The sequence below is a fragment of the Silurus meridionalis genome, chromosome 12 (genome assembly GCF_014805685.1).
Source record: "Silurus meridionalis isolate SWU-2019-XX chromosome 12, ASM1480568v1, whole genome shotgun sequence".
Classification (NCBI taxonomy): domain Eukaryota; kingdom Metazoa; phylum Chordata; class Actinopteri; order Siluriformes; family Siluridae; genus Silurus; species Silurus meridionalis.
The window spans coordinates 1,151,525-1,174,098 of record NC_060895.1 but is presented as its reverse complement, the minus strand read 5'-3'; the positions used below and the strand labels follow the sequence as shown (position 1 = coordinate 1,174,098).

Genomic DNA, 22,574 nt, shown 5'->3' with positions numbered 1-22,574 from the left:
ACACACACACACACACACACACACACACACACAGCTGCATCACTGCACTATTTCTTTCCATCAGAGCTTAAAACCACATCCAATTGTGAAAACGCATCATGTTGTTTTTCTCCCTGTGCGGCGGATTCAGAGAGCCGTCCTTCCCATCAGGCCGTGCAACACGATCCAGGAAGCAGGAGAGGAAGATGATAGCACTGAAATAGCTCAGATGCAGCGGTAGTGTGAGGTGAAAAACTTGCTGAGACGATCAGACACGTCCTGCTGAATTAATCAGAATGAGCCATTTAGCTGAACTGACTCATGAGTCGAGTTGAATCATTTAAAACACTTAAATTAATCCAAATATATAACATTACCATTACACTATTTCCCTCTAATGATCCAAATATTTTATCAGCTTCTATAATCCTGAACTCACGAACCAGGTTTCTAGTGAGGAACTGTATGGAGTGACACTGACACTTGTTATAACTGGTTATAAATAATAAAATAACACAATAGTAACTGAATTAAACTCAGTTGAATTGACTCACGATTTGACTCGAGTCAGGGAATAGATTTGTATTTGAACAGTTAGTCGTGTAGATGTGGACAATGTGAGGATGTGTGAGGAGCTATCTAAGGCCTTCAGATAGCTGTGAGGATGTGTGAGGAGCTATCTAAAGCCTTCAGAGTCGACACCTGGTAGCGTAAAATACATGAGATTAAAGCTGTTGTTTTAACCAATCAGATTGTTTGTTAGTTGTTGACACCGGGGCCATCTAGCAGGCGTATGGTAACATCGGCATTTTCCAGTCCTTTGATTGGACAGTCAAAACGTGCACTAGTCAAACCACATCTGTAGCAAGTGTGCACTAATTATGATATATATATATATATATATATATATATATATATATATATATATATATATATATATATATATATATATATATAGTATATTCACATTCAATAGGTATAAATGGCACCTTAGGATAGAGAGAGAAAGTGCTGAATGAGGGAAAACAATGCCTCTTTCATGACCCCTGTGAGGATGAGTGATTTTTCTCTTCACTTTGAGCAGAGTTGCACTGATTTATTTTGAAACTAGGCCACCTTCAGAGCACTAGCCACAGCTTCAGCCTTTAGCATGACTGGGTCAATCCCACAGTGGCGGCCATCTTTCACAAGCAATGGCTCGGAAAATGTGTCTTTAAAAGGCAATGAGGACACGGTCTTTAGGGAGCGGTCCACGAATCCCATGCCTCCTGCTTTCCCATCTTAATCTGGGGATACTCACTTACTCCCATAGTCAACACACACTCTCTCTCTCTCTCTCACACACACAGACACACACACTCGGGTTTGGATTTAGTGCTGTTTTACAGGTCTGGACGTCAGGGACAGCTTTAGAGGCGGAATAACGAGGCAAGGTATCAAATATCGAAACGGGGTCGGCTTCAATTTGCCGATCTCGATTGCTCATTTGCAGCGAGCAATTACGAATTAATTAAAATTCAGTGAAACGGCTCTGAAATGGTCGCTTTCATTCATTTACATTTCAGAGCCGGTGCCAGGGGACGAGCCGGGCTTTAAATAACCACGCTAGCCCTCGGCTGACTAGCATGCGCTCTCCCCGACATGCATATTAATCTTCATAATTAGCACATGATCTCTAGCAGCGTTCAAGAAGCAATTCGTCCACGGGAGTGTTTCCATGATCAGATTTTCTAGAACTTTACTACATTACCCACAATGCAGTTTCACTTCCTGCTGATACTGGTGCAGTGTGACTTGTTTCGTCTTGTTGCGATGCAGCAGCACTTTAGTCTTTTAGTCTGTCCAGATGTCTCAGCACAAACTTCTACATACCATTACATTATACTACAGAACTTCACAGACTGTTACAACTCACTACAGTCAACCACATACTGCTAGAGACCACCACAAACTCCTAAAATAACACTACAGACCACCACAAACTCCTAAAATACCACTACAGGCCACCACGAACTCCTAAAATACCACTACAGACCACCACAAACACCCAAAATACCACTACAGACCACCACAAACTCCTAAAATACCACTACAGACCACCACAAACTCCTAAAATACCACTACAGACCACCACAAACTCGGAAAATACCACTACAGACCACCACAAACTGTCACATACCACTACAGACCACCACAAACTCCTAAAATACCACTACAGACCACCACAAATGCCTAAAATACCATTACAGACCACCACAAACACCCAAAATACCACTACAGACCACCACAAACTCCTAAAATACCACTACAGACCACCACAAACTCGGAAAATACCACTACAGACCACCACAAACTCCTAAAATACCACTACAGACCACCACAAACACCTAAAATACCACTACAGACCACCACAAACTCCTAAATTATTACTACAGACCACCACAAACTCCTAAATTATTACTAAAGACCACCACAAACTCCTAAATTATTACTACAGACCAGCTCAAACTACCTCAGACTGCTTCAGACCATCCCAGACGGGCACAGAATGCTCCAGACTGCACTGAGAAAAGCCCTGGAAGGTGTTTTTTTATTTGGTATTCTTTTGTAGGCTTTTATTTTTGTTATCAGAAACACTTTTTGTGTGTTTTTTTTTTTAAAGCAAAGGAATAAACACCACATTTAAACACGTCTCTAACGCTATCGTGAATTATTCATTACTGTGCTGTAACATTTAGAACGTCACTGAACGTTATCGAAGAAAAACGAGGCCTCGAAGGTTAATGCTCTTATTTCTGCTAAACGTATTCCACACTCGGGTTCAGCTCAGAAACACTAATTAGTCGCTCGTCTCAAGTCAACAGGATTTCTATCCGTAATGAAAGCGTGCTACTGTTGAAATTCAGACGGGGCTTTGAAAGCGGAGGCGAGGAAAAACACAGCAAAGGTCAACGTGTCATATCGCCATAATCCTCTAAATTACCATGGCCTAAAAAATCAGCAGCTCGAAGAGACGGCACGGTCCAGCCATCAAACACGAGCCGCGGAGAGATGAGTAATTTACAGGCTGATCGTAATTCAGTGTGTGTGTGTGTGTGTGTGTGTGTGTGTGTGTGTGTGTGTGTGTGTGTGTGGTTGTGTTGGGGGGGTGGATAATGGACCTGAGAGGATATTTCAGCAGGGGGAATTAGTTCACCAATGCCACGGTTTGATGACACCAATCCAGGAATCCAAAGTCATTAATTTGTTTACCATCTAAAGCAAGTCAATCTCCTTGGCTTCTCAGACGTGTGTGTGTGTGTGTGTGTATGTGTGTATGTGTTTGTGTGTGTTCACTCATATTTAGTCCTTTGTAAGAGGGACCAAGAACATTCTCACACTGAGCCTCAGCTTGCCAGTGTGAGAATACTTAGTTAGGAGAAAAGTAATGGCACCCAGTAGGAGCAGGGGTTTATTGTTTTAAACATGCTGTGTGTGTGTGTGTGTGTGTGTGTGTGTGTGTGTGTGTGTGTGTGTGTGAGTTCAGCATGCCTGGACTTCATCTTCCAACCTTAAAATGACAAATCACTAGAAACACTATGGTATACACACACACACACACACACACACACACACACACACACACACACACACACAGCTGAAACCTGCTAGAACCATTTAGAACCAGTTTAACCAGTCCAAACCAGTTATATTAACCAGCTGGAACTACCTGAAACCAGTTAGAGCCAGTATAACCATCCAGCTAGAACTCATTCAACTAGCGAGTCTAACCAGCAGAATCTGGTCAGATAACACACACACACACACACACACACACACACACACACACACACACACACACACACACACACACACACAGAGTTCGTAAAAACTAGGCGCAAACCCTGATTAGCATGTTCCGTATCTAATGCCCAGGATTCCTCTCCCCACATGTGAGGAACGTGGGGTGGTGCAGAGGAAGTGTAATCACACACACTGATCAAACGCAGCATGAAGAACCACAGAGCTGCTTTGATTAGCTGAGAAAAAGAACCTTGTCTCCTATTAGCACAAAGCAATTATGAAATCCGAGTGAGATTAGCACCTGAAAGCAAATCAGGATTCGAAATCTGTTCCACTCCGAAAAATTCATCGTTCCGCTTCTTTGTAGAAGAACTGTTTCTAATCGAGAATCCTGATAATCCTACACCAATCCTACAGCAAGAACATCTGGAATATCTAAAAGTGGAGACTAATACGGTGCTAATAAAAGGACCGTGAATCGCTAATCGCTAAACTCCTGACAGGTTCTGGGTAATGAGGAGACAATAATCACGTCAATGATCATGATGTTTCTACCACACAGTTACAAGTACAAGTGTTCCAAACAGAACCTTAAAAAAACCTTAAAGAACCTGAAATATACCAGATTGCATTGTTCCACTTGATGATCCATGAAGATCTGCTTTCCATGGTTTGGAAGTATGTGGAAGATCTCCTTCTAAAGAACATCAACCCTATTGAACATGAGGAATGTGAAGAGGCCTGGGCTGCAGTTACTGCTCACCTCACCTACATCAGTACCTGATCTCCACAAGTACACTCCAAAATCTAGTGAAACATCTTCCCAGAAGAGCAGAGCTTATTACAACAGGAATGAGATGTTCAAAAAAGAAGCACAAAACAATCTTATGGTCAGGTGTCCACAAACTTTTGGATAAATTGTGTGTATACATGAGTATTAACCAGATCTTGATGGTTTTTACTGGATAGAGAAGGTTTCATGGTCTCCTGTAAAGTTCTATTTAAATCTCTTTGATGTACATCTGTATATATATGTTTCATGAGGAATGATAAATCCTTCTGCAGATATCGTTTCCATGTAGCTCCATGTGTACGGAGTCACACTTTGCTGGTGCAAAGCGACTGTTTGGGTTTATAATTCTGTGTGTTTTTCAGATTCCCTCAAGGAGCTTTAAAAGCCTGAAGCTTGTAAAAGTACAAAAATAATCACTGTTTTGCCACCAAGTTATCAACCGTCTATCTGTCTTACTACTATGACCAGAAGGGCCAATTATTTTAGCAAGCACTCACACACACACACACACACACACACACACACATGGGAAACGTGAAAAAATTCCAGCCATCAATCATGATTTTCGTCAGGGAAAAGTCAGCAGCTGCAAGATAAATAATGGCTGTCAGAGCGTCCAATCAAACGCCATGTTCCGGCTCGGTGAATAATAAATACATGCTACGTGTCATTAGCATCCTCACACACTGAGCTGCCATGAGCGTGCACACACACACACACACACACACACACACAAACTCTTATCTGGCAGATCTCCAGGCTACGCAGCTAGTTTAGCCCTGAATATTGTTAGCTATTTCAGCTAACCCCTTTGAGCTAGAGTACCCTATTAATGCGCTAATCCAACATTGTTACAGTTTCTATAGTAACAGAGACATTTATTTGGACGGAGTCTCCAGTGTCAGTGCTTTGTGACTTCTTCATACATCATCAGGACAGATGGAGGAGTTTATACTTTAGCTTATAGCAGTGAAACTAAACACACATTCTATCCAATCAGAATCCAGATCTGATTCTGTAATCTATAGAAGAATCTATAACGTACGAGGTGCTATCAAAAAGTTTCGAGTCCACTTTTGTAACACGTCAACAGATTGCAGCTGTATTCACAGTCACAGGGAGCACCGACTATCATAAATCAGTGCGCCAAAAGACATCATCCTGTGAACATCCGGAGCGGTGCAACTGGTGCTATTCTGGTGGAGCAGCCTGTCACTGAGCTTCTCCTCACACGTACTGTAAAGTTCTCACTGGAAACAACATGATCTCACTTCCGCACCACCCTATTTGCCAGATTTGGCTCCTGCGGACTTCACCCTCTTCCAGAAGATGAAGATCTGTGGAGGTGACAGTTTAGGGGTTAAGGCAATAGACTTTGCATTTGAAGATCATTAGGTTAAATCCCAGCCACACTAAGGGCCATTTCTTGGCCCTGAGCATGGCCCTTAACCCAATAATTGCTCAACCAAATGCCGTAAACATAATGTAAGAACCGGCTTGCAGTTTTCACACCATTTAGATTGGAGAAGACTTCTATGACATGTTCCAGAAGAACTCTGGGAGGCGCTGTATTGCTGTGCAAGGGGACTATTTTGAAGGTGATTGTGTGGAAACATAGATAAATAAATAGATCGAGTCTCCAAACGTTTTGATACCACCTCGTAGCATCTTCTGTGAATGACAGAATCTTTAGCACATCCTGTTGTTACCACATCGGGTTGTAAGTGATACACAGTATATCAAAGTTTAACAATATCCTTTTATTTTATTGTTTTATGACTAACTCTATTGTAGTGTTTTTTTTTTTTGTAGCTATCCAGCCAAAAAGATGAACAGTTGGTGGAACATTTGTGCATTTAAGAGTTAAAACGCCTCAACACTAGATAAGCATTACGCAGTTATTCATCAAACGGCGACACTTTGAGAGATACTGTGGCTTGATGGATTGTGTACTTATGGTGAGAGATGGTGAGGGAAACAGAACAGCCGGAGAAAACCTCCGGCTTCAACCACTGAGCTTGTTGTGTTGTTTTCGATTGGAAGCGATTTTATTTACTGGAGAAAACACATCACAGCCGTGACCTCCATCATTTCCTTTTGTGCCAAAATCAATCCAAATCTTTATCCAGAACCGGAACACTGGACGAGGATTCGCGATGTTGCTGGAACACTGAAACTGGAACACTTGTTGAAGAATCTGCACTCAGGCACAGTCTAAATGCAATGCAGTTTCTGACTAGTGATGAGTTGTTTCTGAAAGATTCCTTCATTTATTTTCTACTGGATGCGGCGCATTAGCAATGCATCACAAAGGCATCTCTCGACTCTTCTAGTGTGAGTCGTTCGTTCTTTTGCCACGTGACTTCCAAAGATGAGATGCAGTTATATATACATACAGTTAAAGCTGGTTTATGCAGACGTGTCGGGCGTCTACTTATTGATCTGATTACCTGATTAAAAGAATGAAATGGAGCAAATTATTTAAAAAAAAATTTGTTCATTTTGATGAACAAGATTTAAAGAACCGAGTCAGTAAACTGATCTGATTCAGTCTGTTCTTTAGTCTGAATAATATCAGCTACCTGGGGACTTGAACGCTGTTTTACTGACCTCCTTTTACATTCGCCTTCATCAGTAGTCATAAACGGATCGAAAACATCAGAGCACTTTTGCTTCCATGTAATCAGAATATTGGCAGGAAGATTAGTCATAGTTAGTTTATTGATGAACTAATCATTAAGTCACCTTGTCCTGCACCTTTCACCTTTCTGATCCATGAGATAATTCAACAAAATGACACGTCATGTCTTCTCTGTTATCAGTGTTTACCCGAATTACCAAGGAATTACTGTATACGAGACTAAAAAACGATGCAATGCAACCTGAAAACCGCGCTAGCCTTAAGCGCATGCTGCTTTAACTGACAGTCAAGTATTACATTTGTGTGAGCTCATTTCTGCTCTTGAACATGAAATCAGACTAAAATAAATGCTTTAAACGCAACTTTTCTTCTCTTGATTTTGACCACCCACCTTCTCGACAGGTACCAGATCGCTGGGCCAAATCATGGCACCGAGCTGTAATTATCATCTCTGCCCAGATGGCGCTGTTAAGGGTTCATCTTCTGTTCCTTACTGACATCTTTTACCTGAGAAGGTCCATTACCTTGAAGAATAACTCTTTGAAGGTACATAAATGGGCCTTATGGTGTAATTATGTACCTTAAATTACCACGCATAAGGTGCAAGAATAATGATTGGATCAGTTCTTGCATATCTTATGCTTCTTATTCCTTAGAGATATTAACATTATGCTGATTTGCTGCGTCCATTCCTAAGTTCTTGCGGACATTTTTATGCAGGCCATACATTTGGTTGATGCTTTTATATAAACGTTGGAGGCCTTGATCAAGAAACCAGCGGTAGCAGATTGGCAGTGCTGGGATTTTTAATCACAACCTACTAATCATATGTTTTAGCTTCTGAGCTACAACTGAGCTTTATGTGATCTCTCATACTTTTAACCCTCTGTCCTTAAGTCTGGTCTAATATAATACCCCAAAACCCCTCTGATACAATAACCCTTAGGTCTGGTCTAATATAATACCCCAAAACCCCTCTGATACAATAACCCTTACGTCTGGTCTAATATAATACCCCAATACCCCTCTGATACAATAACCCTTAGGTCTGGTCTAATATAATACCCCAATACCCCTCTGATACAATAACCCTTAGGTCTGGTCTAATATAATACCCCAATACCCATCTGATACAATAACCCTTACGTCTGGTCTAATATAATACCCCAATACCCCTCTGATACAATAACCCTTAGGTCTGGTCTAATATAATACCCCAATACCCATCTGATACAATAACCCTTAGGTCTGGTCTAATATAATACCCCAATACCCCTCTGATACAATAACCCTTACGTCTGGTCTAATATAATACCCCAATACCCCTCTGATACAATAACCCTTAGGTCTGGTCTAATATAATACCCCAATACCCATCTGATACAATAACCCTTAGGTCTGGTCTAATATAATACCCCAATACCCCTCTGATACAATAACCCTTAGGTCTGGTCTAATATAATACCCCAATACCCATCTGATACAATAACCCTTAGGTCTGGTCTAATATAATACCCTAATAACCCCTCTGATACAATAACCCTTAGGTCTGGTCTAATATAATACCCTAATAACCCCTCTGATACAATAACATTTGATCTTATCTAATGTAATAACAATGTAATTCAATGTAATTATGTAATTTTGTAATTATCTAATGTAAAAACAATGAGTGAGCTAAACACACTCAAAACTGTGGAGATGATAGTGGACTTTAGGAAACATCCTTCAACACTACTCCCCCTCCCTGTGTCACCTGTGGAGAACTTCAAGTTTCTGGGCACTACCATTTCCCAAGACCTGAAATGGGAATCAAACATAAACTCGATTCTGAAAAAGGCCCAGCAGAGGATGTACTTTCTAAGGCAATTAAGGAAGTACAGTCTGCCACAGGAGCTGTTGATACAGTTCTACACTGCAGTCATTGAATCTGTCCTGTGCTCATCAATCACCATCTGGTTTGGAGCAGCAACAAAACAGGACAGAAACAGACTGCAGAAAACTGTTAAAACAGCTGAAAAAATCATTGGTGCCCCCCTGCCCACTCTCCAGGACTTGTACCATACAAGAACCAGAAACCGGGCAGGAAAAATCATTAATGACCCTTCACACCCTGGACACAACATCTTTCAGCTCCTCCCTTCTGGCAGGCGCTACAGAACTTTGCTCACTAAAACTGCCAGACACAGGAACAGTTTCTTAATAACAACTGACCATAATTATATTCCCTGCTCACATCTATGAGTACTGCACAGAACTGTCACTCATCACATTATCTGTATATGTTGCACACACTATTGCTTCTATATACTGTACAAAGTTTTATAGTAAACTCTCTCATCATACCTGGCACACAATACTGTCATTTGCACTACCATGCACTCCCACACTTTATGTACATTACTGGTCTGTATCCCTATTTATTACCCACACTGTCTATACTGTCTCATATTGTCTGTATTGTCTCATATTGTCTGTTTTGTCTTGTTGTGTCTGTTTTGTCATGTATAGGTTTTTATTTATGTCTGTACTTTTGAGAGTAACAAACAGCTGGAACCAAATTCCTTGTGTGTGTCAACACACTTGGCCAATAAACCTGATTCTGATTCTGATCTGATTCTGATTGATTCAACTTTATCTAATCTAATATGATACCCCTCTGATTGGATAAACCTTAGGTCTGGTCTAATTTAAGTGTATTTCTATGTTCTAAATTGCGTTTTCCAAAGTAACCCATCAGTTCTGTTCCCTCTGCATCTTTGTTTCATAGAAACTCCCTCATATTCTACATGGTTCCACAAGTTTTGGCCACTTGAGATGTTTTTATTAGAAAAAGAGTTCTTTCGGACATTTCTATGTTTGATCTTTGCCACTTGTTTAGACCTTTACTAGTATGACATGTGAAAGCTTGTAGCTCCTCATACATTTATATTCTTTCCATTAATGCCATGACAGATTCTCTTCTCCAAAATTGTCCCATTTTTACAACTGAGCAGTTGATGGATGCTGAAAGGCCCCGCATTGGCAGTGAGATGGTGCTAGGACATGAACTCATGACATTCCAATCAGAAGTCCAACGTCTTATTCACTGAGCTGCCACGTCCCCTACAAGAACTTTCACTGTCTCTGTCTGGATAACAAGCTTCTGGATTGCCTTTGCAGACTAATCCTTTCGTCTGATATATTACTCCTTTTGTTTCAACCGGTCTAAGGTTAAACCCTGTTCTTGCTGAATATCCACTGGTGGGATTTCTGCTTCTTAGGCAGCTCTGTGAGGATGTGGATTATTCTCCTCCACGGCCAAAAAAGAGATTGATTTCCTAAAGAATGTCATGGATAGTGTTAGCTATCAACACTTCACTGCTAATTCCAAAAGAATTCCTTTTCATCCAAATTACACAGCAGCTGTCAAAGATATATTTCAGATTTACCCCCAGGATCAACTTCAAGATCTTCACTAAGATCTATTCATCCTAAAGTCCTCATCATCAGGAGTGAAATAAAGGCAAAATTATAAAGTTCAAGATGTTCCACAGGGAAGTTTTTTAACACAGGGTCATTTCAGTCACCATCCATCACTCCTTATGTAAGAGGTGGTAGCAAAACTTTTGGAGACTCTCTCTGTTTACAAGAAAGTACTTTATTTATCCGTTTCCACACCGTCACCTCCCACAGTCCCTTTGCACAGCAATACAGCACCTCCCAGTGTTCTTCTGGAATGTGTCCTGGAAGTCTTCTTTTGAGGACGATCTCTGCGAGGGTGTCAAAACGGCGAGCAGGATCTTCATCTCGCCGGGAAGAGGGCGAAGTCCGCAAATCTGGATCGTCCTCCGAAGATCATTGTGCACAAGTTGAGTCGAGCTCTCATTGCCTTCCAGTGATGTTCTTTCGCTCTTGAAGCTCGAGTGCCGCTCAAAACACCTCGAACACTCGTTGTACCCTATGTCAAAAGTATGTCACATCAAACATCTGTGTGGCAGATTTGCCCACTTTCACCCAGAATTCCACGTTCTAAATCGTTCTAACCTCCTGAAATCGTAGACTTGATCAGAATAGCACCAGATACACCATTAGTCTCAGAACTTTCTGGTACCACCTCGTTCAACTTTAGGGGTTGATTGTCTTTCTGTCCTGCGAGACGTGACCAAAAGGAATTGTTTTTTGGATTTGTTGAGCTTCTAAATAGCATGAAAAGAAAGATTTCTTTCATCCAGGGTTAAGATACTGCACAGGGCAATAGGTATAACAGGAAGAACATCACTTTCAAAGGATCGAACTTTGCTAGGATTGATCATAATGACTAGCAGGTTCAGTTGTTTGCATAATTGACTCCTACAAATTTGGAATGGTGGAAAATAGAAAACACTATGGCAGTGGACTTGACGTTATTATTAGCATTGGTTAGCATACTGTACTAGCACTAGTTAGCTTGATTAGCTAATGGGTGAGACGAAAGACGTGGTGTTTGGATGCTCATTTAGCAAATGATCTATTTTCACCAAAAAATCAAGCTGTAAGAACATCGAGGCTGTAGAAGATTTCCTGCCATGCCTTGCGGCTGGTTATTTTAAAAATAAACACTGGCATGCCTCTCAGCTTGCGCCTCATGAAATGAGGTTTAATTTTATCCTTGTTGACACCGAACATCAGGAATACACCAGGCTCCTCGGCTCGGGTCTGATTAAATAATATACATTCTTGGTAGACGATTTTCTTCACAGGTGTTAGGAGAGGGAACGTCAGCTTACTTTAGCGACGATGATAACTAGCTTTGTAGCTTCCATTGCATAAAAGAGTAAGGGATGAGAGGTTTGATTTGTGTTCCTAGTTATTGAGCTAAACAATACTCATAGTGATTATTTTACTTTATTTATCTGCTGACTGGATGAAAGATCTGCCAGATTAGCTTCATCTAGACCCATAAACGGCTAAAGTCAGCAAATTTATTGTTTCTTTTCTATAAAACTTGGCAGAAGCCTGGCTTCTGTTGGAGTCTTGCATTTACATTCCAGCTCTATTCTGCAAAATATTGCACACATGCCGTTTGAGGAAGTTAGCGTAGACTTTGTCTATAACAAACACCTCCACGGGATAAACATCTGTTCTCTGCTGAGCTCTCGCACCCTCCCAGATACCATCAGCATTTCAGGATGGAAGTGGAAACTGCTGACCTGAAGTGCTGATAATAGCACAAATCTTCAGCAGAGTTGAAACCAGCAGGACGTTACACATGGCCTACTTTAACTCCCAATGACTGTTAAATATCATTTACATTCTTCTCATCCATCCTGATCACACAAAACGCAGATGTTCCTTCTGCTCATATAATCTTTTTTTCGAAATCAATAAAGATGAAGGAGAGGAAAATGAAATCGAACACCAGAGATCTGTGTGTACTTTTACTCGTATACTTGTTGTGTCGACTTCCTGCAGGGATTCTTAGCTTAGCGTTTCACAGATTAGCCATTAGATCATTAATCTGGTAGATGATGATAAATCTAGGACTGGATGCATGAGCAGAGAGCAGATTAGTAACTGGTCAGGTGGTACTGGTCAGGAAAACTCAGGTTTGCTGGTTAAATAGTTACCATAACATTTTTATCGTAGACAAGTTGATTAGCTAGCAGGAGCAGGACTGCTGCTAGCTACATTAATTAGCTGAAGAAGGAAATGGTACCATGGCGTGGTATTTGGTCAGTGTTGAGAATTAGCTGGCATGTGATTGGTCAGTGTTGAGAATTAGCGGTTCCAGACTGACAGATGGAGGCTTTACACACAGCTTTTACACCTCACAATAGTGCACACACACATACACAGACACACACACACACACACACACACACTCACACCCTTGGGACGGCTCTCTCTGTGTGTCCATAACACACTTACACAGTGATGACATTATTAAGAGCACTGGCCGTGTCTCCAGCCCCTGCGGCGTTCCGTCCACACCACGCTAACGCTGCTACTGCTGTACTGATCGCTTCATACCTTCATTACCTCCATAATAAACACTGATTATAGTGTTCACGAGACCTACTGCATTTATTCATAATGAGGATGATGAGAAAAGTGATGAGAGGTTGAGGAGGTGATGAGAGGATGAAAGGATGAGGAGTTGAGGATGAGAGGATCAGGAGATGATGAGGAGGAGGTGATAAGGAAGTGAGGAGGTGAGGATGAGAGGATGAGAGGATCAGAAGATGATGAGGAGGAGGTGATAAGGAGGTGAGGGTGAGAGGATGATCAAAGGATGATGAGTCTCTTCATGTCTCTCTTTTAGTCTGTTATTCATAATTTTTTCTGCTCTATTCTCAATCAATCCATTTTCTCCTCCTGCTCCATTTCTGTCTTTATTCTCAGTCCATCTTTGTCTCTTTTTGTCATTTCTCCTGTCTGTCCATTTTTACCCTTATCGCTCTCCTTCTTATATTTCTCCAACTTTGACTTATGTATCTCCATTTTTCTTTCTCCTCCTTATTTCCAATTACTCTCCCTCTTTTTTCATCTTCTTCTATCTCTCTCTTTCTCTCTCTCCCTCTCTCCACGATGATAACTAGCTTTGTAGCTTCCATTGCATAAAAGAGTAAGGGATGAGAGGTTTAATATGTGTTCCTAGTTAATGAGCTAAACAATACTCATAGTGATTATTTTACTTCATTTATCTGCTTACTATCTGATACTTCCTTATCACCTCCTCCTCTCTCTCCCTCTCTCTACCTTGCCTGAAGAAACAGGCCCATGTGAGGTCTGTGCTGTTTTTCTTCTTCCTCTTCACGCTGATTTTCCCACCAATGGCACTTCTGACAGGCGTGAAAGCTTCTGTAAACCTCTCTGTCCTGTCATATCACAGCACAACACTCCTCTTTTTATTCCGCCTCTCTCTATCCAGTGTGATATCAGGGAAAGAGGCAGGGCTTCCAGACTTTCAGTTAACTGCCAGTCATTGTGGATACGTACGGTGATTGGTTCATCTGTCATTTAAATTCGTTCTGTAGAAAATGGATTTCTGTGTAACTGTGCTGTTAAAATAGAGAGCTCACGTGTAAAACGTGTGCAGGTGAGGGGCGGGGCTAGTGCTCTGCCATCTCCAGGTAGCGCATCGTGACGTTAAAATGCAGAGCTCACGTGTAAAACTTGTGCAGGTGAGGGGCGGGGCTAGTGCTCTGCCATCTCCAGGTAGCGTACCGTGACGTTAAAATGCAGAGCTCACGTGTAAAACTTGTGCAGGTGAGGGGCGGGGCTAGTGCTCAGAACTGAGATCCAGTGCAGGGTGAGGAGGTTTTCTGTAAGGGTGAAGGATCATGCTGGGGTTTCAGCTGCTGAGTAATTCGTAGCCGTAAGGTTGCACGGCTTCTGAACTTCTTGTACAGCGAGGAAGTGGAGGTTCATCTCTGCTCTGGTTCTCTTCAGCGTGATGCTGGCAGGTGGCCATTCAATTCCATCTTCTCTATCCTGCTGTGTCTTTCCTCCTGTTCCATCTTATCTTCTTAATTTAAACTCTGCTTCTTAATCAAGGAATCTCTCTCTCTCTCTCTCTCTCTCTCTCTCTCTACCTGTCTCCTAACAGAAGCAGCCCAGAGAAGAAGCTATCCACCACTCCTGATCCCAATCCGGTCCATATATTACCGCTCTCACACACACACACACACACACACACACACACACACACCTAAGCTCTAACACACCTGTTGCTACTTCCAGCTCAATCACTCTGGTTACTTCTACAGCTTTCACACAGAGTTTTGCTTCTTTAGGGTTTTAGTTTTCTCACCAGCCCTGAAGAAGAAAAAGGGTTCAATTGTGAGTGTTTATCCTCCAAAAACCCAGTAAACTCTTTGGTGTAATAAAACATTTCATGCTGTTCTGTAGTAGTAAAAGGAGAATAATCCTGGTCATGGTGGCAGCAGCAGAAGCTCTGCTTCATCATACTGAGAGCTGTGTGTTATCAGCTCTACTGCTTTCACTTCATAATGAGAGATGTTTTAGTGAAGAATAATTTGGATTTAGAAGGTTTTATTACTTAATAAAATTCTGCGGTCATGGCCTGTGTGTTTCCCATCAGCATGATGTTTAGAGAAGTGGTGATGGTTTGGAGATGATGGTGCCATTACCTACCCCAGCCCTGAATCCTTGACCTTGGTAGAAAGCGAGCGTGAGCTTTGACAGTCCGGTCTCGGGGATATTGATCTTGGTGTAGTGTTGATGAGCATGATGGCACCCGGCTGTCTGGATTTCATAAACAGCGTGCGAGCTGCTTAACACGCAGGGAGGCTGCGCTTATTATCGACCTGTCGTGTATAATAAAGAGGTTCGGAGAAAGCTTGGAAGCTCTCTGCAGTCAGCTGGTGTTCGTCACGGACGGCCAGGGAGCGAGCGAGCGGCACTTTTTTTCGCGTCACGTCGGAGCTGAGCCGAGCAGACAGAGGATCTTTGAGGGACTCGTGGCTTTTTCACGCTCGTGTGGTGCTCGTGTTCGCTGGTGCACTGAGATTAGCGTGCGTTTGTTGACGAGGGCATTTTTTTGGTTTTACATGATTAACGGAGAGAAGTCTAATTTGAGTCATAAATTATCACAAATTACTCATATATATATATATATATATATAAAACCTAATGTTATAGCAGCTGCAAACAGTCTGTCTCTCCAATGGCTCTGTACAGTATCTCCTCCTGGATGGATGGAGAACTGATGGTTATGATATCCAGAGGGACTTTATTTATCAGCTGTATAACTATATAGCTGTATAACTAAGATAAATGAGGGTAAAGGCCCTTGCCCAAGGACCCCAACAGTGGCAGGTTGGTAGTGCTGGGATTTGAACCCATGACCTTTCAATCAGAGTCTAACATTTTATCCACTGAACTACCACTTCCCAGGTTTTCAAATTTCACACACACGATAAAGCACCCCTGGAGCGGAAAGAGTTAAGGGCCTTGCTCAAGAACCCCAACAGTGGCAGGTTGGTGGTGCTGGGATTTGAACCCCTGACCTTATGATCAGAGCTTTAAGCACTATGATGATAATGATGTGCTATTAGAGTTTTACCTCTGACTGTTAGAAAGCACTGACACTGGAGACTCCTTCCTACCTGTTACATAAACACACAACTTATTAATGTTTTTTTACAGCTTGCATTCATCAGGCAGGAGCTGTTGCTATAGAAACCATAAGGTATCAGAACACGTGCATTGACCATTGATCCAAACCAATACTGTAATCAGAGCTGCTGTTATTAGGAATACATTTTTCTTCTGACAAATCACAATCTAGCGAAGGCTACAGCATGTCAACAGTTGCGTTCTCTATTGCAGCTAAGAACACCTTCTTATTAAAACGGTTTGAATATTTTATCCTTAGCTCATTAGCATATTTTTAGGATAAGCAGTGTGATTTATAATAATCATTATTCAGCATCGTATTTTCTCAAACAGCTTCAAGGCTCAGGGCTGTGGCCTTAATGTAGGGATGCTAACACCATGTTGCTTAAAGGCTGGAAACATTTTATTAGCGACACGTGTGGTGGTGTGTGTGTGTGTGTGTGTGTATGAAACACGCGGGTCGCCACCTTTCAGTGCACGTGTCTGCTGTCTGCGTTTAGCAACATCGCTAACACCCCTGAGTCTTACATTACTCACACGCTGACTCAGCTCACGAGGAAGTGAAAACTGATCCATGCTCACATGTGCAGAGAGAATCCACACGTGCAGCTGCTGAATAATCAAAATCCTGATGTCACTTCCTGGTCTGTAGCTCCACCCCCCTAAAGAACATGTCCCTCATCCCTGTTGTACGTCTGCCCTCCTAATGTGCCTCTGCAGCCCTATGTCTTCTCACTGGCCACATTATCATCCTCCAACTTTATGATCTAATGAATCACGAGGGGAAACGGTATTCAGGTCCAGAGCTTGTGTTAACGTTCATATCCAACATCAAAAAGAGGAAGAAACATCCATGGCATGGTTACTGGAGTAATGAGAAGGTCAGAGGAGAAGCTCCAGTTCATAGAAAGGCTGTGATGACTCAAAAAAACCCTCTGTACAATGTGAGCAGAAAACGGTCTCAATGCTGTAGATCATCAGACTCGTAGATATTGTGTTCTCTGAGGTGCTTTTCTGCTCAACATGGTTGTAGAATGGTTATATGAGCCTTCTGGTGCCTTTCCATACCGAATCTCTGGCTCTGTCTTTGCTAAGTAAACATGACAGTTGGGATCTGAGCAATATCGTCAGAAAAGTATCGTGTCGATGTTGTCTGATTAAAATCGTAACGCCGAGACTTCTGGTTAAAAAAAAAAATAAATCAAAGAAGTTTATTTCTATTGCGCTTTTTCACAATGGACATTTTCTCAAAGCAGCTTTACAGAACTTCAGAATTAAAGTGAATGATGTGTATTTATCCCTGATGAGCAGCCTGGGGTGAGAAACAAGAACAATGAAGTCCATCTTGCTACAGACTTGATTAATATTGGCACCCTAAAAAGTTCTCCATCCTGACTTCATCTTATGGGTGTTTTTCATCATCAGAACAGTGTTGTTCGGTTCTGACCCTATTCTGTCTGTCTGGATTTACTCTGCGACTCGTATCCAGCTACACACGTTCGACTTCCTTTCCTATAGAAATGAAAGGGCTGAGAGGAATTCAGCATGCCCTTTACACATCAGATGAAGAAAACAAATCATGTTTTCAGGTGACGCTCGGCTGGAATCCCTGCTCCGAGCTGGCGGAGCGCTAAATCTCTCCTCCCGGGTGATGTCAAGTGAACACAACGAAAACTAGCAAGTCACGTCACGCCGCTGTGTCCGTCTGTTTATGAAAACTTATGATGGTAACATTTGTAAACACCTGAGCATAAGATTGGTGTGTGTATCTTTCTGAACATCTCATTTCACATGTGGTCACCATATAATAAGGTCCTCTGTTCTGGGAAGATGTTCCACTAGATTTTGTGGAGATACTAACATTGTTGTGGCGTAAAGAAACATCAGGTAGTGATGTAGGTGAGGTGAGGAGACCTGGGGTGCAGTCAGCGTTCACATTCATCATCTTCGATAGGGTTGGAGCTCTATAGCAGGAGATCTTCCAACCCATGGAAAGCATTTCTTCATGAAGCTGTTTAGTGCATTTACATATTAATATTATGATAAATTCTGTCATGTTTTGCTCCTCGTGTGCAAACTTTTTTTGAGAGTAACTGGCAACCCGTGATTTAAAGCCAGAATGCTTTCTAGCCAATCAGATTGTTTGGACATCTAGACTAACTTTCATATATTATTATTATTATTATTATTATTATTATTATTATTATTATTATTATTAAAAACAGCTGGGTGTGGATGACTGATAATCCGACACGTGGCGATGACACGCGGCCGATATGATCCCACCACCGTACCTCGTACTGCACCGTTACAGAACCACGGAGGAGGAAAAAAATCAATAGTGCGCAGAGCAAAGCCGATAGTAATGCATGAGGTAATGCAAAACGCAGTCGATACCAAAACTGTGCAGCACCAGTGCATTATTTTAGCTCACTGACTGAAACGGACAGAACCATACTCAAGTACTTACACCACCACCCTTAACACACACACACACACCCCTCACCACCCTCACCTTCATCCAAAACATCTCCACGTTTCCATAAATCTCCACGGATTATAGTTTATAATAATGTTTGCTAAAAACTCCTTCCTTTTACCATGAAACTTCTGAATAAGTCCTACAATAAGTTGCCATCAGAATGTAAGTAATAAGTGGAGTGAGGGTGAAGCATGGTGGTGGAAGCATCATGTTATGGTTCTCCCTCCTGCTGTTGTACTGTATTTGTTCCACTTGTAAATAACAGATGTTATCGTTCATACGACTGTGAACTGATGCTTTGCCCAGGACTTATTTGTGATCGCGCCTCGGTCTGCATGATGCTCTGTGTTTATTGGATGTTCTCTACCTGGGTTCCTCCAGGAGCAGGTGTTTTTATATTGAGGTACTGAGATCGTGTGAGTGTTGAGGGTAATATCATCGCTGCTAGCGTATCCATCTCTTCCTATTGCGTGATTCTGGACTGATTTTTGTGTGTGACGGCGACATCCTGCTGAAAACCATGCAGTGTAAATCTGTCTTCAAGCAGCTGATGCAGATAATCGGTACATGCCATCTGTCCGCTGCAAGCCGCTAACGTGACGACTACAAAGCTCCGATACCGAACCTGATGATATCGACGTCCATGCAGGAGGGAGTCTTCTGGGAATTAGTTGCTTGTGTGTAAATCCCGTTTTCTGTACAGCAGCAGGATCAATGCTGCGGCGCGTCTCTCCCATGAGACCGCGATTATCCACGCAACAAAAACTGCGCAGATGAATTGACACGCTCAGAAATAAAGGCACCCTTCTCACTCAGGAGCACGTTTTCTATTCGTTTCCAGAAGATCCATAAAGGAACCATGAACCGCCTTGAGAGTTCCAATTTGTCTCTGTGTTTCCTTTTGAAACAGGAAGTTGATGTGCTTGAAACCTGACTGTAGATTAGCGAGCTAGCTATATATACAGCAGACGAGTGAACTTTGAGTAAACATTATTGTTTAGAGAGTTTGAGAAGACAGAAACGTACTGATGAGGAATTATAGCTGTTAACTATCTGCATGTGTAGAGTGAGACACGCCCCTGGAGGCGGGGCTTATCCATTTTTTGAGAGCACTAGCCTGGGGCAATTCTCTAAGCACTAAATTCAATTACAGGAGGAGGCGCTGTAACATTTTAGTTATTTTACTCGAACTGATGAGTTTAGAGGTAAATATGAGCAAAATATCATAATCACAATATTTAATTTTGTAATGCAGAGTTTAACTGTGAGTTTGTTTGTTTTCGAAAGTTTGATATAATTATTTATTTTTATAATTATTTGTAATTTATTTATTCATTTTAATTCAAATAAACGAAATCTATGTCTAAAAAATGCCTAATATGATCAAATTAGCATGTTATTGTGTTATATATAAATTATATATATATTTATATACAGTGTGTATAATTATATATATATATATATTTTTTTTTTTTTTTTTTTTTTTTTTTTTATTTTTTTTTTTTTTTTTTTTATCGTGTATAGTGCACATGATATCTGGCCTAAATGATCACAATATTGATTATAATATCGTATCGTCCAGCCCTGTCTCCAAACAACACGTCCACCCTGCATAGAGAACTCTACTGAAATTCAGATTTGATTTACAATCAAACACAAAGTGAAGGTCCACATTTCTGTAGATTGTTGAAGTGAGGTATAAAAGCAGCAACACCCCACGCTGGTTCCTCACACTGCGTAACCATTCACTCGTCTCCACACCATTTTCTCTCCACATCACATTCCAGAGGTGTGACCGAGTCACGCCGAGCGCTCGGGATCACGTTTCCAAGGTCAGAGTGTTGGAGAAGAGCACCACCCCTGAGACACGCCGTCCTGATGAAGTAATCAACCCTCCGAGAGGATCAACAGCCATTCTGCTGCTCCTCCTAACCTGATTTACTGACTGGGGGGTGGGAGGTGTGTGTGTGTGTGTGTGTGTGTGTGTGTGTGTGTGGGGAGACTGTGCAAAAACATCAACACAGGGATATTTGGGGTATTTCCAAAATTACTAATAAAAATAATGATAGATAGATAGATAGATAGATGATAGATAGATAGATGATAGATAGATAGATAGATAGATAGATGATAGATAGATAGATCTATCTATCTATCTATCTATCTATCTATCTATCTATCTATCTATCTATCTATCTATCTATCTATCCAGACACCCTTCCAGAGCGAGATCTCTGGATGCACAACTATTGGCACCTGCCGAGCCATAGCTGGTTAGTTCGATAGCTCCAAAACTATTGGCACCCTTCAAGCGGTACAGAGACAGACAGACGGATCGCGACTCACCTCTTCAGGCCGAGCTCCGCCGCTGGAGTTCCGTTTCTTTACCTCCTCCTCCTCTTCTTCCTTGTCCTCCCCTGATGTTGATTTCTGTAATAATTATTTTCCAAAAACAAGCGGACCGTGTCAATCAGGAAAATCTAAAAACACGCCAATCCGCCGTAGTTCTCTCTCTCTCTCTCTCTCTCTCTCTCTCTCTCTCTCCACCGCAGAGACACGCAGAAATGCGCGCAGGATCTCCACCTCGCCACTTCGGAACTCGTGCAGGAGACACGGAGAGATGATGGAGAGATGTTGAGATGGAGGGATGAATTCCTTCGGTATATAAAAAAGCACAATCTAATAAAAACCCCAGTGCGCGCTCCTTAATCCACAATCCTCCTCGATCCTACTGAGTGTGAAGCGGGAATAAAGCGATCCACAGATACCGAGACGAGACGGAGATGTGTGTGTGTGTGTGTGTGTGTGTGTGTAAGGTTTTTAGGAGAAGCCAAATCCCATAATAAGAACCATGAAGGAAAAACCCAAGGACGGGTCCGTGTGCAGCGCGAGACCGCGGACCGGATGTGCGGGAGAAGATGCTGCGGTCTCCTTCACGGCAGGAGAAACTCCGTGCTCGCGATGGGCACGCCGGAGGAGCTGCGCAGGAACGCGTCGGGACACGCGCGCGCCGTCGCCCTCCGCTCTCCTCCGCCCGTCATCCCCTCGCGCGCCGTCGCGCTGTCCGCCGTTTCTCGTGTGTCTCTCGTGCACGCGGACAGAGGGACGCCTCCACTGCCTCCGATCCAATTATTCTTTCTTTTTTTCTTCTTCTTCTTGTCGTTATTTATTCGTTTAATTCTTCTTCTCTTCGATTAAAGCGATCCGTACACGCAGGCACCCGCGCGCGCGCTCCAGTCGAGCCGTTAGAGCAGCATATTTCCCTTCTTCTTTTATTTATTTTTTATAAGTAAATTATTTTTTAATGGAAATATTTATCTTTTTTTTTTTTTTCTTTTTCCTTCATTCCTCTTCTTTCTGCTGATCTCTGCTGCCCGAGCACAGATACCGGAGTCCAGCGTCCGCGTGCACGCACGCGCATCTCCAGTCGTGCGCCGGAGTGATGACGCGCGTGCACGTGCGCGACACCGAGAAACAGGGAGGTGGTGGTGGTGGTGGGGGGTTAGGATGGACAGAGGACAAAGTTAATTGCGCGTGCACGGTGTGTGTGTGTGTGTGTGTGTGAGAGAGTTTCTTACTGCAGCAGGTCCATTATTAAAACATGTGTTTTATCACAGGAACCGTTCGATTACCTTTTAATTGTTTTTTAACACACACACACACACACACACACACTTGACTGTCTATTTGTCTGATTCTCTGTCATTCTGTCCATGTGATTATCTGCCAATCTGTCTATAATTGTCTCTCTGTCTGTCTCTCTCTCTTTCCATTTGTTTCAGTTTATCTTTCAA

General features: G+C 42.1%; 1 protein-coding gene across 2 annotated transcripts in view; it reads right to left on the bottom strand.

Moving 5' to 3' along the window:
• lrfn1 (leucine rich repeat and fibronectin type III domain containing 1) overlaps positions 1 to 22,201 on the bottom strand; it is a 103,685-nt gene extending 81,484 nt beyond the window's left edge. For both annotated transcript variants that reach the window (XM_046863524.1, XM_046863527.1), the window contains exon 1: positions 21,127 to 22,201. The gene's annotated coding sequence lies outside the window, so the exon portion shown is untranslated. The remainder of the gene's footprint in view (positions 1 to 21,126) is intronic.
• Positions 22,202 to 22,574: the final 373 nt, after the last annotated feature.